This window comes from Sarcophilus harrisii, chromosome 4, assembly GCF_902635505.1.
Source record: "Sarcophilus harrisii chromosome 4, mSarHar1.11, whole genome shotgun sequence".
In the NCBI taxonomy this organism is placed as follows: Eukaryota; Metazoa; Chordata; class Mammalia; order Dasyuromorphia; family Dasyuridae; genus Sarcophilus; species Sarcophilus harrisii.
In genome coordinates, this window is record NC_045429.1 from 147,160,396 (window position 1) to 147,187,638 (window position 27,243).

Consider the following 27,243-nt stretch of genomic DNA (forward strand, 5'->3'; position numbering starts at 1 on the left):
AATAACTGGAAATAGATAGTTTAAATATCTACAAATAAACTATGTACAGGATAATCTGGACATAAACAACAGAAGGGAAGACGGAATTAAGGAGGTAGAAAAATCAGGAAAGCTTTAGAATCAGCATTGCTTAAAAATCTAGGTCTTCATTCTAAAACTTGTCTCCCCAGGAATACCTTTAGTAGCCATCGCTTACTGATTTTTACCCAAGTTTCTTTATCCCCAACTGATTGAAGGGAAGAGGAGGAAAGCATCAGTAATGTGACTGAAATTCTAACAAGCTCTGTTTGCTGAAATTTGGGCTCATAAACCTTATAAATGTAATCCCCCCTCTTTAAGGTACATACTAACAAGAAGATTCTAAAATGTTGTACAAGGCAAAAATCAGGCCACAATCACATAAGAATCAGAGTACTTATAAGCACAGGCTTATGAAGTGAACCCAAAGTAATTATAAGAGATGCTACTCGGAGTCATTGGGCTGACATTTAGCAAGGACCAGATGTTTTTTCATCATCAAAGTAGCTACTTTTGGCCACTACTTTTCTCAGTGGAATTAATTCTGTTCTGTTCTTGAACCCACAGTTTGCTCCTAGTGCTGAGTCCTGATCTTGACATTTTCACCCCATCCATTAAAAGAAAAGAAAGAAAAAGAGAAGCAATAGCTTCTTGATGAGTCAAATGAGAATCTACTGTTAGGTCAAAGAAAAAGAGGACTGAGCAGGTAAACTATTTGGAATTAAAAATACACGAGTCTCTCTGTTAGTATTAAAGGATTTCTATTTCATGGAAGGAGTCATAAAATTACATTAATAATTATCCTTCTTATGTAAGTACCTCAAGGCGCAGCTCACATGCTATCTCCCCTAGGAAGCCTTTTCTGATTCTGTGAATTATTTGTCCTCCCTTTCTCCTCAAATCATATATCAACTTATGTGTTTCTGTTTCAGCCACCCAGTAGAATATAAACTTCTCAAGGAAGGGACTGTTTTTAATTCTGTTTTTGTACTCTTGGTGCCTAGCACTATACTTTATCCTATGGTAGGTGTTTAATAAATGTTTACTCAGTTCAGTCATTTTTTTCAGCCCCATTTGACTTTTCATTATCCCATTTGGGGTTTTTCTTAGCAAAGATACTGGGGTGGTTTGCCATTTCCTTCTCAGCTCATTTTTCAGATAAGGAAATTTGAGGCAAACAGTGTTAAATGAATCCCACAAAGTTACACAGCTAGTAAATACCTTAGGCCAGATTTGAACCCAGCCCATCACTCCACACTGTCACCCAGCCGCCCCACTGCTTTGTACATTTTAGCAACCAATCATTCACCTGCACATATTATACACTTATGGGACTATGTACTTACATAGATGGGTATTAAAAGTACAAAGGGGAAAAAAATAACTAGTCCTTACCCTCAAAGAGCTTATATTTTACCAGGGAAAATTATATGTATATATAAATTTAAAAATATAAAAAATAATTAGAATGGCTTCTACTATCAAAAAGTATTAGGAAAGGCCTAAAAGAAGAAGTAGCCTTTTAGATTATTTTTGTAGGCACTAAGAATATTAAGAAAAAAGAATGGATTCTAACACTCCCAGCCTAGGAAGAAAAGTAAATATACAGAGAGAAAAGACAGAAATCTATTTATAAAAATCATGAAAGGAACAGTTAGTGGATTTTTTAAAAAATTGATGTGGCCAAAAAAATTTCCCAATCTGCAGCCAACATGATGATGAAATTCTATGAATTTGGATAGGCTGATTCTGGAAAACAGACCCAAAAAAAGACTATTACTGGCAATAATAATAGTCCTTCCAGCTTATTAAGACTTGTCAGAGATCAAGTTCTGCTGACATGGCCTTTGAGAGCCTAGGGTCACCTCTATACTCTCATGAATCAGCAGAGAAGAATCTGGTGGATAATAGTTTGAAATTTATTGTAGCTCCCATTTATATAACTTCATAATTTACAAAGAGCTTTCTCTTCTACTAACCTATTGCCCATCACCAATTAAAAATAGGCTTTGGCATCAAGAACTATTTTGGCCATAATTATGTAGACCCCGGTCCCTTTAGAATAGGGGTTCTTAATCTGGGATGTGTGAATTTATTTGACTGTTGTTGTTGGAAGTGATCTGGGTTAAGTGACTTGCCTAGGGTCACACAGTTAGTAAGTATCTTACATAAAATTTGAACTCAAGTCCTCCTAACTTCAGGGCCAATGCTCTATGCACTGCACCATCTAGCTGCACCCATTTTTCAACATTCATTTTTCTAAAACTTTGTGTTCTAAATTTTCCTCCCTCCTACCCTTACCACCTCCCTCCCCAAGACAACAAACAATCTGATATGGGTAAATATGTGCAATCCTTTTAAACATATTTCTATATTTGTCATGTTGTGGAAGAAAAATCAGACCAAAGGGGGGAAAAAGCATGAAAAAGAAAAAACAAGCAAACAAAAAGGTGAAAATACTATGCTTCAGTCCACATTCTGTCTCCATAGTTCTTCTTCTGGATGTGGACATTATTCATCTCAAGTCTATTGAAATTGCTTTGAATCACCTCATTGTTGAAAAGAACCAAGTCCATCACAGTTGGTTATCACATAATTTTGTTGATGTATATAGTGTTCTCTTGGTTCTGCTTAGCATCAGTTCATATATGTCTTTTCAGGCTTTTCTGAAATCGACTTGTTCATCATTTCTTATAGAACAATAACATTCCATTGCATTCATACACCATAACATTCAGCCATTACCCAACTGATGGGCATCCACTCAATTTCTAGTTCCTTGTCACTACAAAAAGAGCTACTACAAATTTTTTTGCTGCCTCCATTTTTAAAACTATATTTTAATAATTGCATTGATTTCATTTGTAGGCTTGGTTTCTAGGAATCTAGGTTATGAAATGTATATATATTGCTGGACATGAAGTCCTACCTCATATCCCAGCTCAAGACCTATAATATCTGTGTGACCCTGGGTAAGTCATTTATGAGGATAATAATAGTACCTGACTTTCAGGGTTTTTGTATACTTTGAAATCCTTAAAATGCTATATTTTTAATCCTATATATTTTCTAGATTCAAAAACATTATTCTGAAACGGGGTCCAGAGACTTTTAAAGGCCTACAAAAAAAAGCTTAAGAACCCTTGATTTAGAGGGGCCAGTCTCACATGATTAAACCTAAAGCATTGGAATCAGAAAAATTCTGAGTGTAATAAATTGAGGAAACTGTCGAATCCATATATATCCTTTACTATTGCCTCCCTGCATGCTGACCATACACATTCTCCTTTCCTCACTCCCTTGGATTCTGTTCTTGATCTTGATACTGGCCCTGTTTCTATTTCAGACACTGCTTTCTGCCTCTGGCCCCTCTGCTCAGTAATCCATGTCCTGGTTCCTAACTCTGTCTTGTCACATCATGCTTCTATCCTCTTTGAAAATGGAAATGCTCCTGGGGGAAGTAACACATTTATTGGAGGTATGTTATAGGGCTGGCTTGGGAAAAAGGGACTTGATTTAGGACTTGCCAGTGACAAAGTAATTGGCCTAAAATGGATTATAAGATATTAAAAGGAAAGGTAAGTCATAAAACAGGAAGAACAAAAAGAGGATTTAATTTGGAGGTGAGAAAACTATAAATGTCTGAGAGACAGGAAAGATGGGAGAAGAAACAAAGTAAAGGTGATATTGACCATATAGTAGCAATTGCTCATGCTTAAATAGCTCCTTAGCGTTTACAGAACTGTATATCTATCTTTTCACTTGCATCTCGTGATGTAGATGCTATTATTAACCCTATTTTACAGATGATGAAATTGATGTACAGTGACTTTAAGCAATTTACCCAACATTATGTAGCAATTATCTGAGGGTGAAATTCACACCTGAAATTCAAACTATGTCATATTACCTCTTTGGAAGAACAGAACTTAGTCAAATAATTGCCATGTATCAAAGATAAAATAATCCTAGCTCTTAACTCCAAGGCAAATCCTTTATTCTCTACTCCAAACTGTTTCACCTATTACCTTAGCACAAAGTAGGTGCTTAATAAATGCTAACTGGCTGACTCTAAGTTAATCACCTACCCTTTTCTTTCTGACAATAGCAAGAGGGGAAGAGAAAGGAGGAGAAAGGGTGACCAGCTGGGAAAAGATGGCAGGGACCCTGAAGAAAAATTTTGCCTCTAGCAGGGCCTGGGTGCTTTTATATCGGTGGGCATAAGCTACCTATGATTATAAGTTTATTTTGGATTCTAAGCAATTAAAAATCAAATTCTTTTTCAGCAATTGTCCCCTTGTAGAAACAAGCAATATCCTGTAACTTTCCTGGGGGAGAGGGGAGGGAAGCATGAAAATATGCATGAATGGGGAAAAAAAAGTAATCAAAGGAGATGACAACAAATCAGGAGATCAAAAACAGAGGATATAAGTGAATTAATAATGATTTTTTATTTCCTACTTTCTGCCAGGCATTGTAGTATGTATGCATGCATTAGACATACTAATACAAAAGTAAGACTGTCTCTGCCCTTAAGGAATTTATATTTTAACATGTGGATACAATATCTATAGGGAAATGTTGGTCCATGAGCCAGAGGCGGCAGCTGAGGACGATTATTCCCCTCACCCAGGGCTATGAAGTTTCTTTATTTAAAGGCCCACAACACAAAGTTTTTGTTTTTACTATAGTCTGGCCCTCCAACAGTCTGAGGGACAGTGAACTGGTCCCCTATTTAAAAAGTTTGAGGACCCCTGGACATAGAAGGCTGAAAGAACTTTGTCCTCTGTTGATTTTATTATCTACCTATGTGTCCACTTCTTGAATTGAACTTCGGAATCAACAACAACAAAAAGGTGAAAATACTATGTTGTGAGGGGATTCAAAACTTCCACTTTCATTCTCTTCTTTTCTCCTAAACATGTAGCATGAAAATTTCTGTAGGGCTACCTATAATGGCGAAGGATAAAGAGCCCTCACTTTCTACTCTTAGCAAATATAGTGGCATATCAAAATGATTGCAACATGTCACCTAGGCAATCCTGAGCCTAGATACTTAAACATATACTTAAACAAATGACTACTTCTTCTACTTTCATATTTTTTCCCTGAGCATAGATAAACAAATATCATTGCTGATATGGACATTTCTTGTTTAGTCATTTTGAGTTGAATCTGAATCTTCATGACCCCATTTGGGATTTTCTTAGCAAAGACATTGGAATGGTTTGCCATTTCCTTCTCCAGCTCATTTTATAGATGGGAAATTGAGGCAAACAGGGTTAAATGACTTTGCCAGGCCACACATCTAGTAAGTGTCTGAGGCTAGATTTGAACTCATGAAGATGAGTCTTTCTAATTCAAGGCTCAGCACTTTATCTACTGTCCTACCTAAATGCCCTCATTTCTAGCCCTAAAATCTGCAAATTTAACCATGAGACAACCTCATGAGTTTGAGATTAACTGATTGATAATTTAAATAGTTTCTGTAACTGTATCCTCAGAAAAAGGTCACCTTTCTGAAGGCTGGCTATCATTCCCCAGATTTTGATCCTGAAACCTCACTTCAGCCCTGGAATTCAAATCTTGGAAACACTCTCCTCTCCAGCCATCTCTGATAGAATGATTTTTTCTTCCATTTAAGGAGGATGTCAGTGATAACTTCTTCTCCAGGCTATCTTCTGGTATCATTCCTCCATGCCTCACTATTAGGAACCTTTATCTTCCTCTGCTCTTTTCAGCCTCCCCACACTTTAAGCTTCCTTTTAAGGATTATCTTCCCCATTTGAAAGTAAGTTCCTTAAGAACAAGGACCACCTTCTTTCTACTTGTATTTTTATTTCTGATGCTTGGCACATAGTTGACACTTACTACATACTAGTTGACTGGTCTAACAACAAACATTGGCTTTCCAGAAGAAATAAATCTTAAATACGTTTTTTTAAGAAAGTCCTGGGCCAAAGAAATAGTAAAATACCTATTTAGCAGTACCATAAAATGTTTTATGTTTTAAGTATTAATTAAATATAATTAAAATTAATTATTAAATATATAATTCAAATACATACTTAATGTTTTAAGTATATCAGATTATAGTAAGAATTATAGATTACTGTTTCAAGTTTTGCCAGTGTTCATTTATGAATCTTTTCTGTTTTATAGGTTTTTTTCTATGTAGAGAAAATAAATAGCTGTCCTATAACTGACCTGGAGTGAATATTGACTACCTTTTTGATTGCCTTTTGTGGAGATCTTAGACTTGAGTCAAATCTAAGCTTTATATCACTTTCTCTCTGTATAATCCTAGTTTCTTTTTATTAAAAATGAGGATGCATAGAAATAGATGATTTCTAAGTATTTTTCTGTTACCACATTTTGAGAGGCAGCAGTGTATTATGGAAAGAGGACTGGGATGGGAGTTAGAAACCCTTCTCAAGTCCCATCTCAAATATTTACTAGCTGTATGATCCTGAGCACTTAACTATTTTGTGACAAGTTTTCTTGTCTATAAAATGAGAAGTTTTGACATATTGTTCTATAAGTTCTTCCCAGATCTAAATCTGTGATACTATGATCCTATACTCATTTATGACAAGAAAGGGATATCATAAAGTTTTGAGAACATAAAGAAAAAAAATGCTGTTCTTAATAAAGAAAAAGGGCTAGCAAACTACTACTGAATGGCCAAATCTAGCCCACAGACTGGTTTTATACATCTATGAGCTAAGCATAGCTTTACTTTTTAAAGATATTATAAGGCAGCTATTTGATATAGTAGATAGTGCTCTGGATCTGAAGTCAGGAAGCCCAAATCTTACCCCAGACACTTACTAACTGTATAAACTTGGTCAAGTCATTTAACATATTTGCCTCCATTTTCTCATTTCCAAAATGAGAATTATTATAGCAATTAGCTCCCACAGTTATTGTGAAGAGAATATTTATAAAACATTTAACGCATATAGTTGGTTCTCTATAAATGTTAGTTATTGTTGTCATTGTTAGATGCTGCATAGTAGGTAGAGGGCCAGGCCTGAAGTCAGAAAGACTCATTTTCCTGAGGTCAATTCTGGCCTTAGACAATTACTAGCAGTGGGACTCTGGATAAATCACTTAACCCAGTTTGCCTCAGTTCTTCAATCTGTAAAATGAGCTGGAGAAGAAATGGCAAACCACACTAACTTCTTTGCTACAAAAAACCCAAAAAGGATCATGAAGAGTCAGATACAACTGAAACTACTGAACAATAACACTATTGTTATTATCATTATTATCAAAAATATAAAAAAAAAATTCTTAGCTTATACCAGACAAAAACAGACATTGGATTAAATCTTGTTCTCAGCCTGTATTTTGCCATTACAGAAGATGAGTAGATAAACACATGCTTTGAAGTGGTTTTTCTCATACTGTGCATGAGTTCATTAACATAATGTGCATGAGTTTTCTACAAGTCCCACACTGCCCCACAGATTTTGGAGTTTTTGTAGGCAAAGATCACTCATTATCTCATCTGAAAAAAATCCTCTTTTCTAAATTGAGTGGGAAGTTAAGCTTAATGTAACTACAATCAACTCTTCATTATACATACAAGATTCCCAGAGAAATCTTGAACATCATAAAAAAAATTAACATGCAAGCAAAGTTTCAATTGAAAAACAAAAAAGGATCTGAAGTGGAGAAGGAGAATGTCACACAAAGGAAGAAGGGAAAGAGAAAAAACAAGTGTATACCTAAAGGTTTAAAAAAAAATTGAAACCCTTCCTGAAAAGGATGGAGTTGAATGTTTTGAAGAAGAAGGAGCTTCTTATGCTCTAAAGAAGTATATAATTGAGGTACAAAAGCTATCAAATAGAAGATCATCTAGTAAGTATCAGAGGAAAGAGTCACAGCTAGGTATAGTTGGTGATGCACTGCTCAGGAGGTACTGAGGCAGTGATTTGTCAGCACAATAATAATTGACAGTTCTGTCATTTTTCCAGGCATGTGTCTAAGACATACCAGAGAATCTCTAAGAACAAATGATGACTGGTGATTGGGGGATACAAATGATCCTACTAAAAAGAGCTTCAAAAGCATTGCCAATGGACAAGAAAGTGAAGATCCCAAAGGACACAGGTCTCATTTTACTTACTGCTACCCTTTTTTGATAGCAGAGAGGGAAAAGATTAGTAAGTAAACATCTGGCCAGGCAGATGCTGTCTGAGAAATAGATTTGGATTTCTGGAGCATGACTTGAAACAAGGATTATAGGTTCCTGGCCAGGGATGAAGTATACTAAAACAAACAAACAAACAAAAACGGGTAAGAATGTATTTGTCAGGAATTCCTTTTGGATATGGATTGGGCTAGATAGCTATTGAGGTCCCTTCCAATATTAATTCTCTTATTCTGTAAAAAAAAAAAGAAAGAAAGAAAGAAAGAAAGAAAGAAAGAAAGAAAGAAAGAAAGAAAACAAAAATTTTATAACCATGAGATTAATAGTATGGGATCCTTTAATACTTTCAGTATAACTGAATCACATTAGAGGAAGCTAGCCCAAATACATATTAGTACATGAGAGAAATTTAAAATATCCTTGAGATAATCCATGTTATTATTATTCTATCTGGAGATCCATAGATTGTAGTATAAAAAAGAGGATCAGTCTTATAGTTTGAGAACTCTAAGGCAAGTTCTCTACTCCCTGTTATATATTATTTCATCTTTCAAGTTTAATTTCACTGAGTCTTGAAGACATTTAATTTTTATTTCTATAGTAAAGTTCCCATAACTCAATGTGAGTATCAGTGGTCTAAATTCATACCTAAAACCCTTATCACTTAAAGAATCAGCACAAATAAGATTCACTATTGTCAGATGGATAGAACCAGAGGGTTGGAAAGGGAACCAGGAAAGGTGGGAGAGCCCCACAGGCAACTCCTCTCACTTCACAATTTTGCCTCAGGACAATCTAGCCTATAAATTTTATTTACACAGCTTGTTATCACATCAATATGGAATCTTAAAATAGAACTATAAAAGCTCTTTGCTCCATTCATATTTACAAATACTGACATCCTGATATTTTCCTAGAAAGCAGAATTAACAGAATAACATTTAAGTCTCAGACATAATAATGGTTGCTTTATATCAACAACAAATCCACAAGACTTTCAAGATATTTATAAAATAAACAGTCACCATCTTTTCCAAACAGAAAAGTATAAATACCATAGGGAAAAGATTCAAATAATCACATACTCAAAAATTTTGACATATTTTAAAAATCTAACTGATTTAGGTTTTGTCAACTTCAAATTTAGAACTAGAAGAAACTTGAAAGGTCATCTGGTAATTTATTTCAACCTTTTCCACTTTACAAATAGGGAAACTGAGACCCAGAGAAGCTTAGTGACTTATCCAAGAAAACATGAATAATGAATAGAAGAGATGGTATTCAAAACCAAATTGGTTTGCCTTCAAATACTTTGGGAAAAGAGATAATAATAATTTTATATGTCTTCAACTTCAGAAATCAGTCAGTCCAGTGTATAGGTACATACATCTCCAACTACCTATTGAACTTCTCTGATTGGATCATCTTAAACTCCAATTCTTAATTCATGTCCAAATCCAAAATCATTATCTTTTCCCTAAACTCTTTCCATCTCCCATAGTTCGCTAATATAATTGAGGGCATTCTCCTCCTTCTCCTCAGATAGATTCATTTCCTGGGGGGCATGGTAACTTCCCACTCTTTCTTACCTCTCATATTCAATCTGTTCCAAAAGCTTTCAGTGTTACCTTGGTAACATCTCTTTCATATACCCCCTTCTCTCTTTTGATGCTGGTATCACCACCCAGATACAAGTTCTCAACATCTCACATCAATGCAAAAGGCTACTGTGAGTCTCCCTGCCACAAGCCACTATAATTCATTCTTCATTTTCACTTCATTAAGTGAACTTCCTTCTCCCTCCCCATCAATCAATTCTAGTGAATCCCTATCAACTCAAAGATCAAATATAAAATCCTCTAGCTTTGACAAGTACACCTGCTCACAAGGATGCCTACTATTACAGTTCCTAACCCCTTCCAATCCCTTCACCTCATATTCTGTGATCCAATAATACTGGTCTCCTTACTTTTACTTGAACAAGACACTGTCTTCTGACTCTGGATATTTTCATTGGCTCTCTTTCCTCAGCTCTGTCTCCTGGTTTTTCTGCTTTCCTTCAAGTCCCATATAAAATCCTACCTTCTACATACAGAGTGCCTTCCCTGCCCCCTTTAACGCCTTCCCTTTCTTGATTATTTTGAAGTTATCTCTTCTATAGGAGACATCATAGCATAATCTATTTTTCTACATAGTCATTTAATGTTACTTAAAGAACCTCCCCCCATTAGATTATGAGTTCCCTAAAGGCAGGGACTATCTTTTACCTATATTTGTATCTCAAATGATTTGCACATAGCTGGAACATAGCAGAAATTTAATAAATGACTAGCACAACAGTGGATACATGCTATGGTTAGAAAAAAAGTTGAAAACTAGTTCTCCTTCCCTTCTTCCCTCTTCCCTCTCCCTTGGAGTTTACCACCTAAGGAGGAAATCAGTAAGTGCACAAACAACAAGTAACCATTAAGATAAATATAACTATTGCACTCAAGGACCAAAGGGTTGCTGGAATGATTGGCATGACAACAGACAAGTAGTATCCAAAGTTCCTCAATTAAGAGGGAAAATATGAGGAAGAAAACGATCCCAGTCTCACGAATGATATTTACAGTGGCTTATAAGTAGAAACAAGCAAGAGAGAATGTTTTAAAAGAAATGTTTATCATAGGATCATAGGTCTAGAAATGGATGAGACCTTAATGACCATCTAGTCTAATCTTGTAATTTTACAGGGAAATTAAACCCTAAAACTTGTCAAAGGTCACACAGGTAGAAAACATTAAATGTAGAATATGAATAAGTTGTTTGTCATTCATCCCTTGTACTCAAAGAACACCCATGACAACACAAAGGTGATGTCTTGAATTGCAAATGAATTGGATTTAACCTGGCTGAGCAAAGTCACCAGCCTCACTTCTCTAGTCATCAGAATCCAGTAGCAAGACCTGGGCCAGTGGGACATCTTGACTTTTCTAAGCTAAAGTCTTTCCCGGATCTCAATTTGTCTGAGGAAACACCCAAGAATATGAACCACAAATACAAAGGCAATTTTCTTTTCACTGTATCAATTCAACTCTTCGGATGATAGAATGCCTATATGCCTTTCACACCCAGAAAATGAAGTATTAGGCTAACGTATTCCTAAGGTCCTTTCCAGACTGAAATCCTAGGCTTTTAGGATATGAATAAGTTGAGGATTTGACATTGAGGATTTGACATCAATATGAGGAACTTCTGGAGGATTGAATCTGAAATATTGAGATGTCTCACTAACCTAGACTGATGAGTCTAGAATCAACCCTGTGGGAATAAGATCAGGCCAGACTTCTATGACTCATTTATTGTCACCCCAGTTTGGAGCTACAAGCTGTTCCTACTTTAGAGCATTGTTTCCTGGGGTTACCCTTGAATCAAACTGGCCTTTGGTTGTCCCTAGTTCAGTAGTGTATCAGCATCTACTGATATGAAATTTCCATCTATTCTGAAATAAAGAACAAATGAGAACAGTGTAATTTTTTTCTTCAATGTTATATTTTAATACCTCAAAACAAGATTCTTTGTAGTATTTTGGCTGGAGTGCAAGGGTGAAACAGAAATAGTCTTGGATAGTTGGTATGCTGTAAATTTCAAGAAATATAAAAAATAATAAATGTATATTTGAGCAGACTTTGCCTTCTGTGATGACAGGACAATCTCCCTCCTTCTACTCAAAATAAAACAATCTATTAGAAAGAAAAATAAACAGACCTATATAGATAGATAGGCAACTTACTTAGATATTTTTAAATATACAGAAGATAGAAGCACGGTCAGATAAAAGAGAATAACTATAAGAACATAAAGTGGTCCTGCAGAAATTTTATCAAGAAGATGAAAGTTTTTAATGAGCTGAGGCTGGGAAGGTACACAAAGAATAACAAAAAAAGGGATTGGGTTTTTTTTTTAACTATGTTGAGAGGGGAAAAGTAGGACCAAATAAAGAATGAAATCTTTGCTTCTGTTTCTTATGAATTTCTGAAAAAGGAGCAGTTTATCATAATGGGTAAAAAGGTAGAATCTGGCTTCATTTCCTGACTGATAACACAGATTTTCTGATTGAGGAATCAATTAACCTCCTAGCACTCCAAGCAACTCTCAGACCACAAATTCCATGGTAGAGGGAATTTTCTTATCTGGGATTTGATATTCTTCTGATTTCCTTGCTTATCTTGGGATTTGCTCCCTATAATTTTTATTCTATTATTTCCAGTGTAAAGATAATTCTTCTTGGCAAAGAAAAAGCGGATATAAGTATGGATTCAAGAATGAACTATTCCTGACAATTCAGAGTTCAGTCAAGGGGAGGAGTTGGCCAGTATTCCCTACATGTTTGCTTCATTACCATTATACTCAAAGTTTGTGCCCACTCTATTTAGAATAGATGCTAATATTCAAGCTGAGAGTATTTACTATCCTCTGAGACATGATCCTCAAGTTTGAACAAGGAAAATGTGAAATATGCTTCATTTGCACCTACAGAAATTCACACAGCATCTTTGTACATAGTAGGTAAGTTGAATTGAATTGATCTACAATGTAAAATCTTAAAGTAGATTGACCACAGTAGCAATACAGAATTACATCACTCTTGTTTTATTTATTTTGTCTGCTAAGAAAGATGATCTTTGTACTAAGTATAATACAGCAAAAGGAATTGGGAGAGTTAAACCCAAAATAATGAACTTATCCCCAATAAGTTGTCACAAGAACTAGGTGACATTCACCTCAGAGAAGAACTGGTAGTTGTGATTGTAGAGTCATTTTTGTTGACCTTTGAAAACTTTTGGATAATGGTACAAATATATCAAAGTTGGAGACAAGAAACCATAGTCAAAAATGAAAAGAGAATGGATTCTTCAAACTATAGTCTAGAAATCTGGGGAATTTGTGGAAAAATTCTAGCGTTTAGTCAAAGGATAGTTTATAGTTCTTTGGAAAGGGAAATGGTAATCATTAAGAGCCAGAAGGGATTCATCAAGAAGAGATCATTACAGAATAATCTCATTTTGTTTTTTGTGTCTGCTGCTATACTTTAAACAATGAAACTTTACTCAATAAATAGTAAATGTTTGAATCTTGTTGCCATAAAATTCAATTCAATAAGCATTCATTAATTGACTACTAAAATGAAAGTATTGTGAAAGGTGATAGGACACATAGTAAAGAATAAAACAATCCCTCTCCTCAAACAACTTATTCCTTTTAGGAGGAACAACCAACAATACAAAGACATCAGCAGAAAAATAAGAGACAGATCAGACTGTGATTTGCTGTTTGGGAAAGTGAAACAAATGTTATTAGTCTTTTCAGTCTTCAATCAGCCCATCCATCTTGAATTTTATAGAACAGAAGAACATAATTAAAAAAGATAAAAGCAGTTTCTTCTTTTCTGTTTGAGGAAGTAGATCCCTTGGAATAATTTTATTAATCAGGTAGCTATGAGAAGAATGGATTTCTGGTCACAAGTTAGATAAGAGTTGAGTGAATTAAATAAATCAGTTAAAATGGAAGAAAGGGGATTTGGAAGTAGATACAATATGCTTATTTCTATAATGCAGCTTGACTGAAGGGAACTGATTATGGTCATTAGTTTACAGTTCTGGAGTATTATCATACAATGGAAAGACTTACTAACCAAGACATCCCTAAGGTGGATAGGATAATAAGTATGCTTATTATTATTATTGTACTCAATCTAAGAGTGAGCTTAGGCCCAGTAAAAGAATCAAGTATCTGGCTAAAAGTGCTGTAACTCTTTCTGAGTGGGAAGACTGGGTGACTTTGAAAGACCATTAAAAAAAACCCTGAGTATTAGTGGATAGCTACAAATAAACTGGAGCAAGGTCATGGAATCCAACAAGAAGGAGTCAAGGGAAAATGTCCACAATAGAAAACAGTGTTATGACATTTCCAAAAGACATAAGCAATTCTTAGCTCATTTGAGACATGAGTTGCCCCCTCCATGTTTTCCTCTGATATATATGCTCCACAAATAGATGTTCCTTCCCACAGGTTTCCTGGCCACATTTTCCCTATCTTTGTATATTTCACATGTCTTCCTCTATATGTCTGCTCTTCCCAGTAAGAATGTCTGTATTTTTTGGAGAGTGATTTGGGATTTTCTGTAATTGTTCAATTGCAACACTATTTTATTGAATGCCTTTATTTCAAAAAAAGTATTTCATTGATAAAAATAAACACATAGGTAGGGGCTCATGAGTTTTAGTGTAGAAAAGATTCTGACTCACAAAGTACTTAGAACTGGAGAAACTTTCTGGAAGGTACCATCCTTTGTGGAGTGGCTACACAAATATGTAAATAAATAAACAAAATTTGAACAAAGAGAACAATAATATTTAGGAAGACCAGGGAATGCATCGTGATAGTACAGGAGCAGAAGTTAAAGAAAGAGAAGGATTCTGAGAGGCAAAATGGAAAGGGAGTGAATTCTAGAAAAGGAAGACAATTTTTGGCAATGTACAGAGGCAGAAAATGTACAAAGATCAGCTAACCATTTAATTTGTAGTACATATCTAATCTTTTGAGGCTGATGAAAGGTATTCATACCCCATCACAATACTTCCTTAATATTCTTGTCTAGACCAGAATATTGAACTAGAGGGACAATAGTTTGCCACAGCAAGGAAATTTTTATGTTCTTATATAAAACTGACCCATTATACTAATCCTCTGTTGTCAAAGCCTTTCTCAACCCATTTTAGAAAAAAAATGACTCATAAAATTTTATTTTCATGAAATCCTTATTCTGAGAAGTATAATTTGTTTGGTTATTCATAAGCTTTGTTGCAAAAACTTGTAGATGGAATTGTCAGTAAACCAGGCATCAAAACCATGTTTTCATCTTACCCCTTGACCTTCTGTTAAAAAGCTTCAAAGAATGTCTTTCAAAGCTGCACAAACACAAAAAGGAAGAAAAATAAAGAAATTAAACTGTCTGCATTTGATTCTTCCTTTTTGGATTCCTCTCCTGTGTTTGAAGGTCTGGAACACAGAATAATGCTTTTTGACAGATTGATACTTCTGATTTAAAAAGAAAAACTCACTAGAGGCTAAATTGTTCTGTGATAGCCTCAGACTCTCACATAACAATGTCCAGGACCATCTTGAATGCACACCTCCTTTTTTTCCCCTGGCAGTTTCTTGTCAAACTTATATAGAAAGAAGTTTTGCTTCTTTTTTACTGTTTTCATTTCAGTTACTACTATCTTCAAAGCATAAATGATAAAGAGAGGAGAGCAGTTAGAAACTAGAACTATTGGAAGGAATAGATTGCAAAAGCTATAATGACATCTTAGCATATGATATCTTGTGGTCCATGTTATGTCAGGCCTTCAGTGAACTAGGAAAACAGTTATATAAAATCAAATAAATCAGTTAAATTAAACAATTTTTATTGAGTGCCTAATAAGAGGCACTTTGTCAACAGTTAAGTCCATAAGCATTTAATATTTAGTTTATGCCACTGTGCTAAGTGCTAGAATTAAAAATACAAGTAAATTTTAAGAACTCAGATTTATGTTCCTCTGGAAAGTGTTTAGAAAGCACCTTATGTATATTATCTTGTTTGATCCTCACAACAGCCCTGTTAGGCAAATAGTATTGCTATTGCCATTTTGTAGTTGAAACTACAGGCTTAAAAAAAAAACTGAGGCTCAATGAGTCATACAGTTATAACATGCCACAGGAAAAATTCAAACTCAGATCTCCTTGATTCCAAGGCCAAGACTTTCTTCACTACAGCATATTTCTGATCTGTGTTCACTGATATCAGGAGTAAAGAAGTATATGATATAATCCCTAGTCCCAGTAGTCTTATAGTCTTGCTAGGGAGACAAAAAAAGAGGCAGTAATAAATGGAAATAGCAATAGCACTGGACTGTGATTAAAAGGTCCAGGTTTTAATCCCAGCTCCACCATCAATCAGCTAGGTTATTGAACTTGGGCAAATTTCTTTACCAAGACTTTATTTCTTCATATATAGAAATAATGATAGCTTATATTTCTGTAATACTGTGAGAAATAATTCATGTGGACTCCTATTCTATTCCAATCTGTATTAATCAGTTTGATATGATCCCAAAGGGATTGTAAATTCTGTATATTTGGCCTCAACGTTGTGAACTACAGATTATAAATTCACTTGTTTAACCATAGAAATCTAATTAGAAGCCCTCCACCTTTGTTTTTCCTTACTAAGGTAACTAAACCCAACATGGTGGAAGTAACTCAATTACATGGAAAGTCCTCTTATTTTTGTACCTCTATCTCTTGTCCAGCATACAAGTGAACATCTTATGACTGCTTAGTCAGTGAAGATACCTAATGTTTTGCCCAAGCTAAGACCCCCTACTAACAAACCATGTCTAGGCAATGCACCATTTTTTAACCCATGAAGCAAGATCTATAAACCAATGAGATTCTGTACTTTTTATAGTCTCTTTAAAATGTTTAGGTATCATATTGGGTATCAAAACATAAAAAAAGGCCTTGCAAGAAGAGACACCTGAAATCAGGAGAAATATCTGAGGTCTACTTCATTAGAGGGGACCATGGACCTTTTAAAAAAGTATTTTCTTATAGGATGGGAAATTTTCATTTTGATAAAAGGTTTGCAGAACAATGATCCTGTGCGACAAGTATTATTTTCTCCCTTCCACACCAAAGTTAACTAGTCACACAGCAAGTATTAGAGTCAGGATACAAAACCCAGATTGTCCTGATTGCAAATATAATACTCTTAATATGCTGTCTGGACTAGCACATCTCTAAATTCCCTTCCTTGTTTAATGCTACCACTTGTGTATGAGAAATAATTCTAATCTGAATCAAAGGGGATACTTTTGACTTGATTCCTTTCTATGTGGTTTAATTCAATGTCTTTTGTTTCTACAGTTATCTATAAGGAAAAAGTAGATAAAGGTTTTTGGGAAATGAAAAAAGAATTTCATCAAATCCTGCTTTGCCTTATTCTATTGATTACTTCCAAAGCAAACTAGGTGACTGAAATGAAAACCCTTTATAAACAACTGTATTGAAGCCAAAGATGGCACAACTATTAATCATTCAAAGGTAACCTTTTGTAAAGGAAAACATAGGGGGGAAACAACAGAAAAGGACCGGGGCTACAAGGGTAGGCAAAACCTGCTCAGGTTTGAGTTTGCATAAGGCCTAAGCAATCTCTCTTATTCCAAGACACAGGCAATTTAAAAACCAGTTCCTCTGGTGAATGATCTCAATATGAGCATGCACTCAGAAAAAAAATAATAATTTCCCCTCCTACTATATAGAAACAGACTCAAATGTCTCATGGGAATATATAGAACAATAATTTAAAAAACAAAATAAACAACAAACATTTCCCAAGAAGTTGTTATTATTTAGTCATTTCAGTTATGTCCTATTCATCTTAACCCTATTTGGGGTTTTGCTAGCAAAGATACTAGAGGGGTTTGCCATTTCTTTCTCCAATTTACTTCACAAATGAAGAAACTGAGATAAACATTGTTAAGGGATTTCCCCAGGGTTATACAGCTAATAAGTATTTAAGTGAACATTAAACTCAGGAAGATGACTCTTCCTGATTCCAACCAAGCCCAGTGCTCTGTGTCACTCTGCCATCTAGTTGCCCTTTTATCAAAAGGACAACCCAGCCAATAAGGGAAAGGAGAGGATGGGGAAATAACTCCATCACTCCTATCAGCAAGTAGAATCAATGATAAATTCAACCACTGTTGTCTGTGTAAACAGGACTTTTTAGGCATCTATGTGAATCAGGATGTCAGCATCTATACTTAATCTCAGAAACAGTTGGTATGGCCATGAAAAAGGAATGTTTCAAAAAAAAAGCTTCTTCCTCAAGACATTAAATGGACTGTGTAAAATAGAAATCAGCAAATGACTCACTATGTCTAAGGTAATATTGGATGTATAAAATTGTCTGTATTACAAGTCTCACTAAAATAATGCAAGTCATTTATAGGGTTGCTACTGGGATCCACAATTCATTCATGCATGCATACATTCATTCATTTAATATTTATTTATCACTTATTATGTACATAACAATGAACTCTAGACTAGGAGGGGGATATGACAAATTAAGTAACTACTACAGGCAATGTATAATTAAGTACCATATAAGGAATATGTGTGTACTACAGGAATTGGAAGGAGGAAGATATCATGAAAGAAGGAGGTGATGAATTTTCAAGTGAGATTTGGCTGACCATTTGTTGGGTCTGTATCGGAGGAATTCCTCTACCCATAGCCCAACATATACTCTGTTCAAATACAGCTTAGGTTAGATGGTGAGCCTTTGGAGTCCCTTCCAATTCTGGGATTCTTAATTCTGTTACACAGAGGTTATTTCATGGAGAAAGCAAATAAAGCTATCCAAAAATAGAATGAGCTGACTCAGAGGTTCTCTTGGGATCATAGGATCCTGGATCTTGCATTGTAATAGAGGTCACCTAGTACAATCTCTTAATTTTGCAGATGAAGAAACTAAGACCTATAGAGATTAAATTAATTGCCCAAGGTCACAGAAGTAATAAGTAGCAAAATCAGGATTCAAATTCAATTCTCACAATCTCAAGTTCAGTATTTTTATTATGGTACCAGGTTACTCCTATACCTATTATTAGAGATGTCTGGGTATTTGCCAAAATGACTTTTAAGGTCCTTCCAGTTCTGAGATACTTCAAGAAAGTGGTTCTTAAATCAGATCTCAAAGGAAGGATGGAATGGGATCTGGATGAAAAGCAGGGACCAATATGAGAATGATTCAGAGCTAGGAATGTGTATGATATATACAGGGACAATGGGAATCAGAAAGTGATGAACTGAAGCAGATGGCCATGTAGTGAAAAGAATGTTGAAATTGAAGTCAGCAGATATTAAGTTTGAATCTTAATTCCTCCATTTATTAACTGTGTGAATCTGGCCAAGGCAGTAACCTCACTAAGCCTTAGCTTGTCATTTCTAAAATAACATTGAAGATAAGGGCAGCTAGATGGTACAGTGGATAGATTATTGCTCCTGAAGTTAGGAGAACCTGAATCCTCTCAGGATTGTTGTGAGGAACTAATGAGAAAACATTTATAAATTGTAAATCACTATATAAATGCTAGCTATTGTTATTAAATAAACTAACATTTATTAAGTGTTTACTAAGTGCCAGGAATTGTACTAAGGACTAGGAATACAAAGATAAGCAAAAAGAAAGTTAGTCTTTGCTATTACTGACATTCTAATAGGCAAGACAAAGAATATTTATTACTTGAAAGCTGGCCTTCTCACTCTAGAAATTAATATTCTTGACATTATTCCTATAAAATCATTCCAATTTTTTATACATAATCTATCATTGTCCTCTTCTCCATCTTTTTTACCTGTTCTTTTTTTTTTCAGTCTAAGTTAGTTGATAAGGTCTACTTGGGAATTGTTTCTCTTTTTGTGTTTAAAAAGACAAATATATGATAATACTTATTTGTTTGATCATTCTGATTTGTTAACAAAGTCTTTTGTTTGCGGGAGAAGTATGTGATAGTGAAAGTGTTAGTGATACCAAAACAAAAAAAGAAGAAAAGAATATCAATGTAACTTTTAAAAACTAATCAGGAAAGAGCTGAAGGAAATTCAGAAAGAGACAGAGATGAGTTGTTGGGCTAGTAGGCCCCTTAAAACCCTCTAGCTTTAACTCTATTATTCTAATTTTGAATTTAACTGTTAATTCTCAATTAGTGCCTTCTAATTATTTATTTTGTTAATGGTTTTTTTTGCCTTGATTGGGGTTATCTAAGGTAAATGTTATTTTCATTTTTAATCTGTGTGTTTGGTAAATTTATTATGAGTTACCTCTGCTAAATGGGGAAAAGATATATTCTTCCATTTTTGCCTTCCTGATATAACAATAAATGTAATTATATATCATGACATATATTATGATGTTAAAAGAATCAGAAAACCAGTCCCTTGATTTTTTTCAAGAATTCAGATTTATTTTCCCAAATTAATATTTTATGTAATATAAAAAAGGCAAGGTGACTTTACCTGCACTGTGCCTGTATTAAAATTTCATTAAAATGAAATGGCAAGGGGCAGGTAGGTGACACAATGAATATAATACCAGCTTTGAATTCAGTAGTACCTAAATTCAAATCCAGTCTCAGACATTTATTATCTGTGTGAACCTGAGCAAGTCAATCCCAATTGCTTTCAAAAATGAAAAAAATATTGGTGGGTTTTTTTTAAATGGCTGGCAGAAGTATTACCAGGGTAGGGAAGGAGTTCACTTGGGATTTAAACATTGATTGCCTAGCTTCAGATCTTTGACTAAAGACTGCTCTGTTTGGCGTTGTACCAGCACCCAACAGGACAGCCATCTGAGCCAAGAGAACTAAAGAAGCTGAAACACCTGCAGTGAAATTTTAATGTAAAGCAGTTTGGGAAGACTGGGTGATAGAAAACTAATTAGGTATTTAGTTGTCCACCAGTTAACTTTTAATGAAGTGTGCAGTTCATTATTCTCAGCTGAATTACTATGCACATTTGAATAGAAAAAGAGAAATTCCAATCAGGACTAAAAGCATCTGAAAACTTATCTTCATCTTTAAAGGCTGAGCTCTTCCCCAAGCTTAATCTTTTATAATTTTTGAGAAAAGAGCAATCCTGTGATTTCATCAGTCATGGCAATTCCTAATGAGAAAAAGTCCCTGAAACAAGGCAGAATGTTCTGTTCTGCAACTGATAGCCTTAGACATCTGGGGAAATGCTGTTGTTTGTCCTTCATTCTCAAAGAGCACCATGCCATCAGGGAGATTATGCCATGATGTGCAAGTGAATTAGATTTAAGTGAGGGAGGACTGGACAAGCTCACCTGCCTCATTTTCCCTTCCAGAGCCATCTGGATCCAGTGGACAAATAGAGATCAAGAGGACTAGGGATAGCTCTGGATGAAATGGGAGACCTTAATCTTTTTAAGCTAAATTCTTCAGCAAGTCTTGGTTTGACTGGGCCTATACTCATTCAGTAAATAAGGCTAGAATGGTACACAGTAGGTATCAGAAACAGAATTTTACACCTCCCCAGGTCTTCCTGCATCTGAAGCTAGATCTTTATCCAACATACACAGATTATCCCTTTTCTATTATTTCTTTAACATGGAACTTTAATGGAGTGCTATCACTTGCTATGGGGAGGGGAGGGGAGGAATCTGTCCCTTAACTTTTTCTTTCTCTATATTTAATATGTCTCTATGTGTGTCTCTGTGTCTACACACACACACACACACATACACATACACATACACACCTCTGTTCCTTCTTCATTGTTCAGTGAAGTTTACTAGACACTCAATTGAATGTGTGGAATCAGATACTATATTGGAAATCAGAGAAGAGGTTCCTTTTATAAAATATACTTTGGAATAGTGTCTGACTTCATTCTTCTATATTCCCTTTTGAATGCAAAATATCTCATTTTTAGGGAATTAACGTTTTCAGATTCATTTAATATAAATAGATATTAAATTCATTTAACATAGATATTAAAACATAGCTAACAATTGCTAGAGACTCTGAAATGAGCAGAGGAAAGGAGAAGAAAGGGGATCAAAATCAAGAAAAAGAATTATTAGCTAGAAGGGGAAATCTATAAAGGAAAATTTTCTTCACTCCTTGGCTTAAAGTGTCATGTCTCTATAAACAGACTATTTGATAAGCCTAATAAAATATTGCTGCTCTAGTTTACCATAATCCTAATTGTGACTCCATCTACTTTACACTGGTGTTCTAAGCAAAACCTGCCATGACTCCCTTTTCCTTCTCCCCTCTCCCCACTATCAAATACCACTATCAAGACCAAAGAAAAAAGTAAGACTAATAAAAACTACCATACAATTTCAAAATATCAACTTCTATGAAGGATTTTTTTGTTGTTACTTAGAAATATAGGGAACCTCTAAGCTTGAAGGTAAATGCCAACTTCATACATAACAAAGGCAGAAATTTGGATTCAGGGATTGAGGTGGAAGGTAGTATCTTATGTGAAATCCAACTAAGGAGAGTTTGTTTCTACTTTTTCCAAAAACCCTTCATTTGTATGTGAGACCAAAGGATCAGGAGAATTTCTAGTCTTTTGTCACTTGCCAAAGAAAAGAAACTGGGATTCAGTTCTTAACAGATAAAGTTTCAAAAGGTAGATGAAATACCTAAGATTCTATCTAACTGGCTGCTAAGTCTGTATTCAAAAATAACTGGAATTCTGGAGGTGAATATTCTCCTGAACTGAAAAAGCACTACACAAATAAAGTTCTCCTTATGGAGAGAAAAATATATGTGGGCTTTTCCTAGTTCAATAATTACTTGTATACAGACTCACCTTTCTTCCCTAAAAAAGGTGAAGCTTAAGCTTCTGAATTCTCTGCTAAAAGTGAGACTCTTCATCTCCTCTTATGGGGAAGAATAAATCAACAATAATTTATTAAGTATTTACTGCTTGTTAAAAAGTGTGAGATTATACCTCAGCTAAAGATTTCAACTGAAGCAAGAAACTAGACATACAACCACATGCCCAGGGGAGCAATAATTAATAGTAATCAATACCTAACAAAGAACAGAAACCACACAAAGTGAAGACTAACATATAAGATCAGTATGGAGGAGACAAAGAGAATCTCTGTTATCACAGAAGGTATGATAATATCACCAGAAGACATTGCTAGTCCTCCAGCTGAAGAAGCTGATGTGTCTTTCCATATATTTTCTCCAGATATGTATTCGTGGGAAAGTATGCTCCCAATTTAGGAGGAAAATGTTCTATTAATATTTTTTTGCTAGTTTATCTTATTAAATGCCTCTTATTTGAATAAATCAGGGCTACTAGCTTGGTAGCATAATAAATAAATTAAAATATGGCTCCTGAGCCATACTTTGAATAGATACAGACCCTTCATCTTTGAGTAGCTCTCCTGAAATATGTGTGACGTAGGGTGTCCTAGATGTTGCAGCTCATTAGTAATCATTGATAATGAAACACTTTGAAATTTGTACTTTTGCAAATTTTACAAATATCATTGCATTTTATTCTCATAATAATCCTGATTGGTAAATGCCCTTATTTTTCTGACTTTATAGATAAGAAAACTGAGGCAGAGACAATTTTAATGTCTTGACTGAGATCATACAACCAAGAAATATTTGAGGCCAGATCTGAAGTCAATTTTTTCTGACTCTTATTCCAGAACTAAATTCACAAAGGATTTTGAACCCTTGATAATCATCTCCGTAACATCTAATCTGGAACTGTATGTTGGAGGAGGAGAGTAGCATTGTTGAAGTCATAGCTTTTTGTCACGTGTATTTTCTCAATCAATGGATTACTAATACTAAAAACTTTTTTTTTATATTAAAAGGGTTATGATCCCTTTCACATTCCCAAAATCTGAAAACATCTGAGGCATTCCACAGTGGGAAACTTTTTTTATATCAAAAGGGTTATGACACCTTTCACATTCCCAAAATCTGAAAACATCTGAGGATGTTTTCCACAGCGGGATCAGAAGAATTATTACTAAAATTCTCCCACCTCCATCTATCTTTCTGAGTTACGACTGCCTAACCTATAAATAAATGTTGTCTAATTTCAACTGAGCCTTTTATGCCCTTGAAGCTGCGAAGACCACGTTAGCACCCTGGATACTTTACAATCGGCCAGAGTCAGGATCAGCAAAAATCCTTGATCTTTATTCTTTTTGGACATGAACAGAATGGCAATACAAAGTGAGAGCAAACACCACAAGAACCTGGCCAGGAGTGACTTTGGCTTTCTCACTCCACCCTCTCAATCCCCCACCCAATCTCCTATACAACAAATCAAGCTTGCACAGAGTAGTGGGCAGGGCCATTGTTTCTCCAAGCATTTACTAATAGAGTATTGTCCAATTGGTAATTAGCCTTAAGTGCTCCGATCTCAGTGTATCAACTCAATTTCAGCCCATTACATGAAGCTTCCCCAAATATTCTTTTTTTTTTTCAAATTTTCTACAAATACTGCTCACTCACTCTCACGTTTGAAAACCAGCAACTCTTACTTAACTGACAAGATTGAGGCCATTTATTATGAGTTTCGTCTTCTCTCCTCTTTTCAAAACCTATCCCATTCTCTCCTCCTTTCTTCAAGTATCTAAAAATAAAGTGGTCTTTCTCCCTGCCAATGCCAAACTTCAGGTAAAAATGGACACTGATCCTATCTCTTCTCATCTTACCCAGCAGCATTCTCAGTTAATATTCTCTCTCTAAATCTTCTTTCTTTGTCTACTAATTCCTATCCTATTACCTTCAAGCATCTTCACTATTAAAATGCTTCTCTAGATTCTTCCATTCCCCTCAAGCTCTTGTTCTCTTTCATTCCTTTCTTTCTCAACAAAACTAGAAAACAATTATCTACTCATTACAATTATTTCTAGTCTTTCAAATCATTTTTCAATCCTTTTCAAGATGGGTTCTAAACTCATCATTAAATGTAAACAGTTCTCTTTAAAGTTACTAATAATCATTTCAGTGGTAAATCTGACAGCTTTTTCTCTGTCCTCATCCATTTTATTTTGTTTTCTTGTTTTGTACTTTTTGACACTGTTCACCATATTCCCTTGAATTCTTTTCTCTGGGATTTTGTAAGAGTGGTTTTCTAGTTCCCTTCTTACTTTCTGCCTATTCCTTCTCAGTTTCTTTTGTTGACATGTAACATATATTATACACCTAACTATATCTATGACCCAAGATTCAGTCCAGCACTGAAACTCTTCTAATCTCTATTAAATTTCTCTTTTGCTCATCTCATCAACTCTCATGAGTTTATCATTTCTTTGAAGATAACTCACAAATTTAAATATCTAGCTCCAGTTTCCTTTGAACTTCAACTTAGCTTTACCAAATATCTATTGTACATTTCAAACCAGATGGCATAGAAATACCTTAAATCCAAAAACAAAATGTCAAAACAAAATTTACTCTTTGCCCCAATGCCATTCCTCTTTCAAACATCACTAATTTGGTCAAAAATTTTCTTCCGGTCTCCCATATTCATCATCATGGTGCTATCTTCAGTTTCTCGTTTTCCCTATCCTATATATCCATTTAGTTGCCCAAATGGCAACTTGCTCTTTTTATATCCTCAATATCTTTGCAACTGATCCTTTTCTTACTTTTATAGCCACCACCTGAATTCAAGTCTTCATTAGATCTTTCCTAAACTAGTGCAATGGCCTTCTAATTTTCCCACCATTCCAATCCATCTTCCAAATAACAGCCAAAATAATTATTCATAACCTTAGATCTGATTATATGAACGTCCTATTTAAGAAATTTCAGTGGTTCCCAGTGGTTCTAGAATCAAACATAAACTGTATTATTAGGCTTTAAAACACTTCACAACATATCTTTTACAGCTTCATTATATGTTGCTCTCTCTACTGAACACTATAGTCCAGCCAAACTTGAGTTCTCTGTTATTCACAAAAGCAATTCAGTCTTTATTCTCATGCCAGACACTGGCCATCCCCATACTTAAATGCATTCTCTCCTAACCTCCACTTCAAGATTTAACTCCCTTTAAAGACTACTGGTTTTTGCCTTCCCCCTTAACTTAGTTGTTTTTGTTCAGGAGGTTTTAGTCATGTCTGATTCTTCATGACTCTATTTGAGGTTTTCTTCTTCAAAATACTGGAGTGTTTTGCCATTTCCTCCTCCAGCTTATTTTACTGATGAGAAAACTACAGGGTAGGTGACTCGTTAGGATCACATAGCTAGTAAGTGGTTAAGGAATGATTTGAATTTAGGAAGATGAGTCTTCTTGACTTCAGACCCAGTGCATGAGCCACTAGCTGTCTGTGTGTTTATTTTGTCTTTATTCTGAGCACATATTTTCTATATATACTTATATGAGTACATGTTATTTTCCTTGATAGAATGCAAATTTCAATCCTCAGGACCAATCCAGTACTTAGCAAAAAATATGTGCTTAAAAAATGCTTATCATTTGATTTTCTACTCCCTAGGACTGCCTTCTTCTCCCTTTTATCCAGATTTAAGTTCACAATATTATTATGTATCTAGAGTAATGAACTCATCACCAATTCTGCTTCTGTGATTTTATTGACCACTCCTTCTTTTTAGCTTTTCTAGGAGAAAAGAAAGATATCAAATTATTGCTTTTCTTTCTCTTTCTTTTGTGGCAGTGAGGAAACCTTGCAAATTAAAAATGGAAAAGACTAATTTAAAAAAAACAACAACCTTTTTACAAGTATTTATGGTGCATGATGACATTTTACAAGCTCATAGGAAAGGAGGTGTTTCAAATAATTATGAATATAGTCTGGTTATAGTCTTCTATCTTGAGCTTCCCTGCTAGTTTCTTAATTTCAGAAAACTGTGTATATGTATGTGTATGTGCAGAAGAGTTATGAAATAGTTCCCAGAAGCTCTATCAAAAAAGATTTTGAAAACTAAATAGAAAATCACTGGCATAATGGATGGCTTTATTTCTGCATTTCTGAAAGACAATAGTGTGCCTGAAAACTGGGTAATATCATTCACTCAATAACTCTGAGATGTTGAGTTGCTAGAGAACTCTGATTTTGAAAATAACACTTTCCCAGATCCCATGGGCTTTAAAACATTAAGTAAGTTTTATAATATTGCAATATTTTTGTGCTGCCTCTTATTATTATCCCTCATGAAAAAAGATAGGATGCTCCCAGTCCAGCATTACTGAGTTTTTCAGTAGTGGGGGTGGATTTGTATGAATCCAGACATATATATTTGTTCCATTTCCCTTTTAACCTCTGGTCAGAAGACAAACTAAAGTTAGTATTTTATGTTGGCAAAATAACAAAGCAAATCTATCTGGACTCCATGGAGACAGAGTCAATAGCAGCCCCACTAGAGGCAAAAAAATTCTGAACAATGACCTTCACCACTCATACCTGTCAGAATTGAGAGGAAGGC

At 34.9% G+C, this 27,243-nt stretch overlaps 1 protein-coding gene and 1 long non-coding RNA gene across 4 annotated transcripts in view; one reads left to right on the forward strand and one right to left on the reverse strand.

Annotated features, from left to right (window-relative positions):
- Positions 1–27,243, reverse strand: part of GRM1 (glutamate metabotropic receptor 1) — a 433,745-nt gene that overhangs the window by 349,390 nt on the left and 57,112 nt on the right. The gene's annotated exons all lie outside the window — the stretch shown is intronic.
- LOC116419139 lies at positions 583–8,377 on the forward strand. The gene is made up of 3 exons (XR_004229408.1): positions 583–724; positions 3,365–3,496; positions 8,001–8,377. It is a non-coding gene; the product is annotated as an uncharacterized LOC116419139 (long non-coding RNA).